Source organism: Triticum aestivum, chromosome 3B (assembly GCF_018294505.1).
Source record: "Triticum aestivum cultivar Chinese Spring chromosome 3B, IWGSC CS RefSeq v2.1, whole genome shotgun sequence".
Taxonomy (NCBI): domain Eukaryota; kingdom Viridiplantae; phylum Streptophyta; class Magnoliopsida; order Poales; family Poaceae; genus Triticum; species Triticum aestivum.
In genome coordinates, this window is record NC_057801.1 from 843923525 (window position 1) to 843934189 (window position 10665).

General features: G+C 42.7%; 1 long non-coding RNA gene across 4 annotated transcripts; it reads left to right on the forward strand.

The window, feature by feature from the left end:
* The first annotated feature begins 624 nt into the window (after positions 1-624).
* LOC123067041 (uncharacterized) lies at positions 625-3937 on the forward strand. 4 transcript variants are annotated; one of them, XR_006431503.1, is made up of 5 exons: positions 625-1020; positions 2137-2281; positions 2363-2491; positions 2883-3089; positions 3887-3937. It is a non-coding gene; the product is annotated as an uncharacterized lncRNA (long non-coding RNA). The 4 variants fall into 4 exon arrangements; XR_006431504.1 differs by having other exon boundaries at positions 2137-2269; XR_006431505.1 differs by having other exon boundaries at positions 2191-2281.
* The last annotated feature ends 6728 nt before the right edge of the window (positions 3938-10665 follow it).

The window sequence follows — 10665 nt, forward strand, 5'->3', positions numbered from 1 at the left end:
ATAGAAATGCGAACATGTCTTTCATCCATGCATGAAATAAGCACTTAACAGTACAATTTTTTTAAGAATAATAACTATACAATTCACAAGAAGTATGACTGACATTATATGAACTAGGTGCGTGACAAGCACCTTGGTACGGTTCAGTGACATGTGGGCTATGCGGTGACCGACGTCGTTGCTTTGAAATTCACCACATTCAAACGCATTGTCATGTGATGAACATTCTCGCCACTGTTGACGAGGAAAGAAATGACAAAATAGTATAAACAGCAAGACGAGTGTGGCGTCATGTTAAAATAGAAGACATGAGTTTGTGTCGGGTCTTAAGCAATGCTTATTGGGTTAGTGACATATGCTTTTTTTCTCCCGTTGCAACGCATACAGATTGATTCCGTGGGTTCACCGTCACAATGCGCTTCTTCCCATGATTTTACGCTTTCAGTTTGAATTTAAATTAAAACATATTCGAGGTGGTACTAATCTAGGAACGACTTGTGTAGAATCTGAGCTTGCTGTACAAAAATAGAAGAAATGATGTTGGGCCGTTGTATGAGAGATCTATGGCACAGGTCTGGATGGAGGGATCTTTGCACAAAATTTGCAAAAAGGTCCAGCGCTACAAGCAAATTTGCTTTCGCTGCCCTTCCTAGTCTCTACCAAATCCTTACACAGCGAGGGCACAGGATCGAAAATTCCTCGGCGGCGGGGGCGGCGGGGGCTCAGATCCTGAGCCAAGCCGGGCGGGCTCGCGCAGCAAAGATGCTGATCTCCTCTCCAATGGCTCCTAACCGTTTCGTCGCCGGTGGCGCAGTTTGAGGTAGATTAGATCGGATTCCTTACCTCCTCCCCACTCTCAGGCTCCTAGATCAGCTCGCGGCCGTCCTCCTCCACCCCCACCCCCACTCCCTCTCGTGATTCAGCACTAGCTCTCGGAGGTCGTGGATCCTCGCCTCCTTCCCGGCCGGCTGCTTCTGGTTCTCCGAACAGGCCACCCCACCACGGTTCTTCATTCTTCAGGTAAATATAAATGTTTAATTTTTATTAGCTATGAGATTGGTAGTACATCTCTATAGTTTTTTATTCTTTCTACTTGTTATTGTCGAATCTGTCCATTTAGTTGCTAGGTATTGTGTATTGCCAACAGAAGAACAATGAACAACAGCTTGAGTACAGTAGAAGCAGATCCGTTCTGGGGTGATGCTTATGTTTGTTGGATTCTTATTTTACTCAGACGCAGCATGTTGATTAGTGTTGTGACATAATTATGGTATTGTGTATTGCTACCATAAGCAGCGCACCAACTGTACATAAACGCTAACCGGTTTCTAGCAGGAAGCAATACACTAGCAAATCTAGCTATTCTGGCGATTCTTTAGTGGCAAGCCGAAACGCACTCACATGAGACACAGTGGCTATTTTTTTTCTCTCTCTCTCCATGCAAAGATACATATGCTGATGCATGGATACATACGCGCCCGTGCAGCCGACTTGTACAACTCTGAATCTATTTCAAACCGGTTACTTCCCTAATCTAATCACTAGGACTACAATAGGAAACAAACAACTATTCTCTATGGACAAGTTTGTTAATTCCAACAGCTTGGTCGATCGCTGCTAGACAACTTTCCAATCAGCTGAAGCAAATGGAACAAATTGATATGTTGTGGTTTTGTAATGATGGTAGTTGTTGGCCTCCATTTCTACTGTTTTTGCTTTGCGCTGTGTCGGATACCTTTTTAGCTTGCCCAGTACAGGGGTTACTTTAGCCTCCCTTGCTCTAGTGTTAAACTGGAACACTTGTATTCTTTAGATTTTTTTGCCCTCCTCTGCAGCAACACATTGGTTTTACAGAAATGAAATAGGAGGGGGGAGCTCTCTTTTTTTCATAAAGAAGTTTTGATATTGTATCGAAAAACACAGATCTGAATTTAAAATTGTACGTCATACCCAAACTCTTGAATTTCTATGCAGAAAGGGAATATGTACTATAATTAATTACATTTGTTATTGGTTGGGTGCTCACTCCAGTATTTGTATGCACATGAATATTTTCTTGTCCTTCTGTTTAGCTTTTTGTACCTGAGTAACTAATTACATTTCCCTATAATAGAATTTTTTTTCCCCATGTGGCAGAAGTTTGACATGGAAAAGATGATCCCCGGTCTAAATTTGCAATTCCCATCTCAGGATCCAGGAATGGAGAGTAGCAGTGCAATGTCTCCCCTAGGAGGGCCCTCAATTGCAGCATGTGCACCAGCACTATAAGGTGACAATAGTGGTACGATAAAGTCATCTCCTGATGTATCTAACATTATATTAATCCCTTGTGTGATGTTGGTTGCTAAAAAATTGTTTGCAGCCATGGAATCGGTCAACAGTGTTCAAAATCAAGATTTCTGCGATGCAACGTCATTTGCAGAAATTAATTCCCCAATGCTTCTCATTGATGAATCCAGTACACCGAAAAAAAGAATCATTCTCTCAAGAGGTACACACAATTTTGTATTTTAATGTAATGTAACTTCTTATTTTTGTCCATGTTAAACTACATGAATACATTCAAGTTTGATAGGAAAATATACACTTATCATATGTCATGTCCATGTCAAATCTTAGTTGGCAAACATATGCTAACTAAACAGCGGAGATATGTACAGTAGAAACTAGACGACCCTATTGTGTTATAACACTTGTCACAACCTGTAATACTCGCATTAAATGGACATTCCATATGGGAGTAGTAATTGAAATTAGTTTGATTGAAACTATATTTTTGGCAGTGACACAATGAGTCATAACTGAATACCATGTAGTCTTTACAAGTGAGATGGTGTTGTCATGTGAGGGTAATGTTACTGAAATTGCAATTAATGTTGCAGGGTTCTTTGTATAAACCCCAGTGTGACGAGGAATTGAAGCTAAAAGTAGGGATGATATTTGATGACATTGGCTCGGTGCTGGAATTTTACAAGTCATATGCACACAATGTCGGATTTGGTGTACGTCTTGGACAACAGAGGGTCGTAGATAATGTGCTTCAATGGAAACGCTTCCTGTGTGCAAAAGAAGGCTTTCTCCCGAGAAAGGTATGGTTGTTGTTGAGGCTTAAGAAAAGAAGGAAGGTTAAATTGACTAAATGTGGATGTGAAGCTTATATATATGTCACTCGGGAAAGTAATGGAAAATACAAGATAGCTTCACTCACTGAATATCAAAATCATCCTTTTGTGCCACCTAGCCAGCAACACTTGATTAGATCCAATCGTCAAGTTAGTGAAAGAGTGAAGAGAACACTTCACAATTGCCAGAAAGCTAGCATTGGCACTGCCTTAGCTTATAGGCTGCTTAATGTTGGCGCTGGTGGTTTTCAGCATGTTGGGTGCACCCAGAAAGACCTACAGAATCACTACGGTGGACTGAAAAATAAAATAAGAAATTGTGATGCTCAAATGTTGGTGGACCAATTTGGTAGACTGAAGGCTCTGAACCCTGCTTTTTTCTTTGAATATGAAGTTGACGAGATCGGTACATTGATTCGTTTATTCTGGACAGATGCATCAAGTAGGAAAAACTATGGGCATTTCAGCGATGTCATATCTTTTGATTCGACATACAACACTCACCAATATGAATACACGTTTGCGCCCTTCACTGGAGTAAACCATCATTTGTGCACCAATCATGGAATTGTAATCCATTTATCGTAGGTCCATAATGGAATAATGAACTATGTTGCAACAAAATATTTGTACTCTCTCTGTTATGTTTCCTAGGTTGGAGTGCTGAATGAAGCTGGACATATAGAACGACTGTCTCTCTTCTCAAGATATGCTATTTGGTATATGTTGTTGACTGACCCCTATTTACTTGTGTGTTCACCTAGGTAGATCGAGCTGATCAAGTGTAGAAGAGCCCATGGAGGTTGTCATCTCTTGTGTGTTCACCTAGGTAGATCGAGCTGATCAAGTGTATTCCGTTTACCAAATTTTATTGATTCATATTACATTTATTGCTCATAGTCTGTTCAATGAGCAATATTGGACCATATAAACATGGATCTAATTCTGGGCAGTACTTCTCATTGTAGGCCTGATACGTCTCCGTCGTATCTACTTTTCCAAACACTTTTGCCCTTGTATTGGACTCTAACTTGTATGATTTGAATGGAACTAACCCGGACTGACGCTGTTTTCAGCAGAATTGCCATGGTGTTGTTTTATGTGCAGAAAACAAAAGTTCTCGGAATGACCTGAAACTCCACGGAATATCTTAGAATAAATAATAAAAAATCCTCGCCAAAGATGAAGACCAGGGGGCCCACACCCTGTCCACGAGGGTGGGGGCGCGCCCCTCCCCCTGGGCGCGCCCCCCTACCTCGTGGGCCCCCTGGTGGCCCTCCAACGCCAACTCCAACTCCATATATTGGCTTTCGGGGAGAAAAAAATCAGAGAGAAAGTTTCATCATGTTTTACGATACAGAGCCACCGCCAAGCCCTAATCTCTCTCGGGAGGGCTGATCTGGAGTCCGTTCGGGGCTCCGGAGAGGGGGATTCGTCGCCGTGGTCATCATCAACCATCCTCCATCACCAATTTCATGATGCTCACCGCCGTGCGTGAGTAATTGCATCATACGCTTGTTGGACGGTGATTGGTTGGATGAGATTTATCATGTAATCGAGTTAGTTTTGTTAGGGTTTGATCCCTAGTATCCATTATGCTCTGAGATTGATGTTGCTATGACTTTGCTATGCTTAATGCTTGTCACTAGGGCCCGAGTGCCATGATTTCAGATCTGAACCTATTATGTTTTCATGAATATATGTGTGTTCTAGATCCTATCTTGCAAGTCTATAGTCACCTACTATGTGTTATGATCCGGCAACCCCGAAGTGACAATAATCGGGACCACTCCCGGTGATGACCATAGTTTGAGGAGTTCATGTATTCACTATGTGCTAATGCTTTGTTCCGGTTCTCTATTAAAAGGAGGCCTTAATATCCCTTAGTTTCCAATAGGACCCCGCTGCCACGAGAGGGTAGGACAAAAGATGTCATGCAAGTTCTTTTCCATAAGCACGTATGACTATATACGGAATACATGCCTATATTACATTGATGAACTGGAGCTAGTTCTGTGTCACCCTATGTTGTAACTGTTACATGACGAACCGCATCCGGCAAAATTATCCATCGCTAATCCGGTGCCTGCGAGTTTTCCATATACTGGTTTACGCTTATTTACTTTTCCATTGCTACTGTTATCATCACTATAAAAATACCAAAAACATTACTTTTGTTGTCTTTACTTTGTTACCGTTACCACCACTATCATATTACTTTGCTACTAAACACTTTGCTGCAGATATTAAGTTTCCAGGTGTGGTTGAATTGACAACTCAGCTGCTAATACTTGAGAATATTCTTTGACTCCACTTGTGTCAAATCAATAAATTTGGGTTGAATACTCTACCCTCGAAAATTGTTGCGATCCCCTGTACTTGTGGGTTATCAAGGCCAAATGACATGATTACAGCGAGCCACATATGGTGGCTATTATTTTCAAGCTTGGTGAGTGTGCTGCTTGATCTTTAAGTGCGTGTGAGTTGTAGTAGGTGTATCATTGAAAAGAGTGTTAGTCGATACGTGCATTGCACGTGCAAGCTTACTAGTTAATAATATATTAGACACTTCCTAAGAAGAACTAATCGAACCTACAAAGCATAAATAGGAAAACCACAAACATGACTCTGGGAATGCAATTTAGCTTGATATCATCAGCAATTGAAAACACCAAGAAATTCATCCACCCAAGTAACTCAGAAGCTGATGGGGATGCTATTAAATCTGGGACTGCCACTACAAGAAATATGTCAACTAGTGACCTTCTGTCAGTGAACCTGGAAGAATTGGTCATAGATCTATGACCATTTTAGACCAATTGGTCAAAAGCTGTTCGGGGGGCTCCAAACCCTAAACTATAACGACCAATTTGGTCAGAAAGGTCGTAATTTTCTTACATGAAATGGTCATAAAGCAGATAGCACTGGTCTGCTGCCTTATTTCTAGCTGATCACGACCAATATAGATGGTCATAACCTTGTAAATTGTGGTGGGTTGCTATGACTAGGCGCCACCTCATCAGTTTTGCCTATGTGTCATGTCCATGTGGCAATTTTTGCCCTAGGTTGTGAAGCAACCTATATTTCTGTGATTCCCAAAATTCCCAAAAAAATCTCATAAATTCTTTGTGTCATATCTTCGTCAAATATGTAAAAAAACTTCCTTGCCTAGTTCAAAAATAATTCAACGGTACTCATTTTCCTATTCTATTCAGAACAACACTTTGTGAAGGAAGTACCACTTTGGCATGTCCAAATAGTATCCATTTTCTACAGTGCTTTCCTATGCCCAAATAAACATGCTCCACCAAATGCCAACTCAATCCATTCATTATTTTGAGGCCAGCTTCAACATTCGTATTTATGTCCAGTGTGGTACTTTACAAATCAAGTACCACCTAGGCTCCTCCTTTTGAGCTGAAAATTTGTGAAGACGGTCTTATTAGTTACTGATCGCCCTCAGCCAAAACTCATGCCCATTAGCCATGTAAATTTCTCGTACCGCTAATCAAACACTTGGCTGTTAATTCATGTTTGAGCATTGATCGGTCTCCTCGTGAGAATCTTATGTTGTAAATTTTTTCCTAGCACCTACCTGGGGAGTGCCCAACCCACTAGACATGCCTAGGCCGCCTAGAACACATGGCAACGCCATGGTCACGCGGTGACCACGCGGCGGGCATGCGAGTTTACACGCTCTAGAGTTGGGGCCCTCGGCCACCGCCCAAACCTCGATGTATCGCCACCAAACCATGTATTTATGATTAAACAGGTACTTATGTAACTAGAAATGATTTTTGGAAAAAATAAATAGCAAACTATGAGGCAGGTGCAGTTCAAATTTGACCCACTTCCAACTGAATCGGCGGAAATTTGTCTTTTTCACGAGAGGTGGATCAAAACTTTCTACACCCAACCATTTTGTCAATCGTGCATTAAATATGTCCTAATATTTTATAAAATTGATTTGGTCCAAGTTTACAACAATTATTTAGGAGGTCCTTCACAAAAAAAACTCCTTTTGGGCACTCGAAAAATGGAAAATGGTTTTTTCATCCAAAGAAAATGAAAACTTCCTCAGGCAACATTGTTTGCCATTCCAATATGCACCCCGGTGCATAATATGAGATCATTTGAACAAACTATGCCATGAATGTGGAAAAATGATTGATCATTTGGCTTGAAAGTCATTGATCTCCACACGTGATATCTTGTTTCTGAGAACATTTTTTTAAAATAATTGCCGTATTACAAGTTTTTTATTTTTCCTAGGAACTTTGCCACATATAATGACACAATGCGAAGGTTTCTCAAATTTTTTGATTTTTTTTGAATTTTTTATGCCCGTTTCAAAATGCGGTCAAAACGGCGGGAATGACTGGTTGAATCTTGGAATTTTTTTGGTGTTTCTCTGATTAAATAGATACTTATGTACCTAGAAATGATTTTTGGAAAAAATAAAGAGCAAACTACAAGGCAGCTACAGTTCAAATTTGACCCGCTTCCATCTGAATCGGCAGAAATTTGTCTTTTTCACGAGAGGTGGATCAAAACTTTCTACACCCAAACATTTTTGTCAATTGTGCATTAAATATGTCCTAGTATTTTAGAAAATTGATTTGGTCCAATTTTGCAACAATTATTTGGGAGGTCCTTCACAAAAAAACCTCCTTTTGGGCACTCGAAAAATGGAAAATGGTTTTTTCATCCAAAGAAAATGAAAACTTACTTAGGCAACATTGTTTGCCATTCCAATATGCACCCTTGTGCACACAATGAGATCATTTAAACAAACTATGTCATGAATGTGGCCATAAGATTGATCATTTGGCTTGAAAGCCATTGATCTCCACACATGATAGCTCGTTTATGAGAACACTTTTTAAAAACAATTGCCGTATTACAAGTCTGTTATTTTTCCTGAGAACTTGGCCACATATAATGAAACAATGTGAAGGTTTCCCAATTTTTTGATTTTTTTTGAATTTTTTATGCCCGTTTCAAAATGCGGTCAAAACGGCGGGAATGACCGTTCCTAGCTAGTGGTTGAATTTTTGAAAACTTTTGATGTTTCTCTGATTAAATAGATACTTATGTACCTAGAAATGATTTTTGGAGAAAATAAAGAGCAAACTATGAGGCAGCCGCAGTTCAAATTTGACCTGCTTCCTCCTGAATCGGCAGGAATTTGTCTTTTTCACTAGAGGTGGATCAAAACTTTTGAAACCAAACCATTTGGTCAATTGTGCAATAAATATGGCCTAGTATTTTATAAAAATAATTTGGTCCAATTTTGCAACAATTATTTGGTAGGTCCTTCAAAAAAAAACCTCATTTGGGGCACTCGAAAAATGAAAAATGATTTTTTCGTCGAAAGAGAATGAAAAGTCCCCTATGCAACATTGTTTGCCATTCCAATATGCATCCTTGTGCACAATCTGAGATTATTTGAACAAACTATGCCATGAATGTGGCCATAAGATTGATCATTTGGCTTGAAAACCATGAATCTTCACACATGATAGCTCGTTTTCTAAGAATACTTTTTTAAAAGAATTGCCATATTACAAGTTTATGGTTTTTCCTGGTAACTTGGTCACATATAATGACACAATACGAAGGTTTTCCATTTCTTATTTTTTATTGAATTTTTTATGCCCGTTTCAAAATGCGGTCAAAACGGCGGGCATGACATTTCCTAGCTAGTAGTTGAATCTTGGATTTTTTTGCTGTTTCTCTGATTAAATAGATACTTTTGTACTTAAAAATAATTTTTGGAAAAAATAAATAGCAAATGATGAGGCAGCCGCAGTTCAAATTTGAGCCGCTTCCAGCGGAAACGGTGAAAATTTGTCTTTTTCACCAGAGATGGATCAAAAACTTTTTACATCCAACCATTTGGTCAGTTGTGCATTAAATATGGCCTAGTATTTTAGAAAAATTAATTGGTCCAATTTTGCAACAATTATTTGGTAGGTTCTTCAGAAAAAACCCTCATTTTGGGCACTCGAAAATGATTAAAAATAGCTAGAAAGATCAAAAATGCATACAAATTGGTCCTCATCCATAAAATGTTGTCTAAATCTAGTGAAAATTTGTGTGGTACCCTTTTACAAAATATTTTTGATAGCTTCTTTATAAAATACCTCAATTTTTAGTACTTGAAAATTATTTTAAATCACTGATTTTCTGAACCAATCAGAACTCTTCGCACGGATCGTTGACATGGCGACCATCCATCCATCCATCCATCTCTTCATCCCACATCCATCCATCCATCTGTCTACAGAAAAAAGAAAAGAAAAACACATACCCATCTATCTACAAAAAAAATCAACATTATCGTCGATAAGAATGCAAATGCAATGCGGTGCAGGTGGTAAATAGATTGAAGAGCTGGTAGGGCGAGCGAACCTCCATGGTCTCACGGCAGCGGCAGGAGGAGGCCATGGAGCGTCTGCCATGGCCGGTCGTCGCAGCGGCCGAGGAGGCCATGGAGCGGCGGAGGCTATGGACCGTCGTCGCAGTTGCGGAAGAGGAGGCCATCGAGCGGCGGAGGCCGTGGACCATCGTCCTACCGATGGGGGAGGGCGGCCGGACCAGCCGTCGCCCGGCGGCAGAGGAAGCACGCAACAGCTGAGACATCGTTCCTACCCTACGTCGACACCTAGCAATGAATCAGTCGCTCCCCTCCCTCCCTCCCTTCCTCCCGCGCCGCCACCCGCGAGGCGGCCGGGGAGGGCGCCCCGATCTCCTCCGCTCGGCCCCCTCTCCCTCCCTACTCCCCCTCGCCGCCGCTGGAGGGCGTGGCCGGGCGAAGCCCGGTCTGCGCAGGCGGCGGCGGGGCCTCCTTCGTCCCCTCGCGCGGGTGGTCAGGCGCGGGCCAGATCCGCCGGGCCTGGGCACCGGCCTGGATGACGGGTGCGGCGGCACGGCGTGCTGCGGAGTGGTCGGGCTCCTGGCGGCGGTGCGGCGGGAGTCATGGTGGTGGTCCTCGCCTCTTGGCGCGCGGGGCTGCTCCGGGGCGGCGGCGCGGGCATGTCCTGTGGGCGCGGCCTCGGCCTCCCCTGCTTGGCCGGCGGGTCTCGGTGGGGGGGGGGGGCTCCTCCCTACTGAGATCTGGCTTGCGGGATCTTCCAGATCCCGGCAAGGATGGCGGCGACCCGTGCACGAGAGATGGAGGTCTTCGATCAGATCCGGGTGAAAACCTGCTATTGTCTATTGCCAAGGCCGGCGATGGCGACGCTGTCTGCGTCGTTCCCTTCCTGAAGGCATCGTCGTGGAGATGTTCAAGGCCACTCTCTGCTACCTCCGGGGGAAACCCTAGATCAGTAGATCGGATGGCGGCGGCTCTCTGGTGTCGTCTTCCCCCCTGGGGGCGTCATTCTTGGAGGTGCACACGGGCTCGAGGGACTAGAGGACGGCGACGTTGGTGGAGCGGAGCTTCATCTTTCACATTGATGATGGCGGATCTCGGCGGCATGGTGCTGTGGAGACTCGGCGTCTGATGCGCGGAGATGGACTCGTGCAGGAGGAGGAAGCT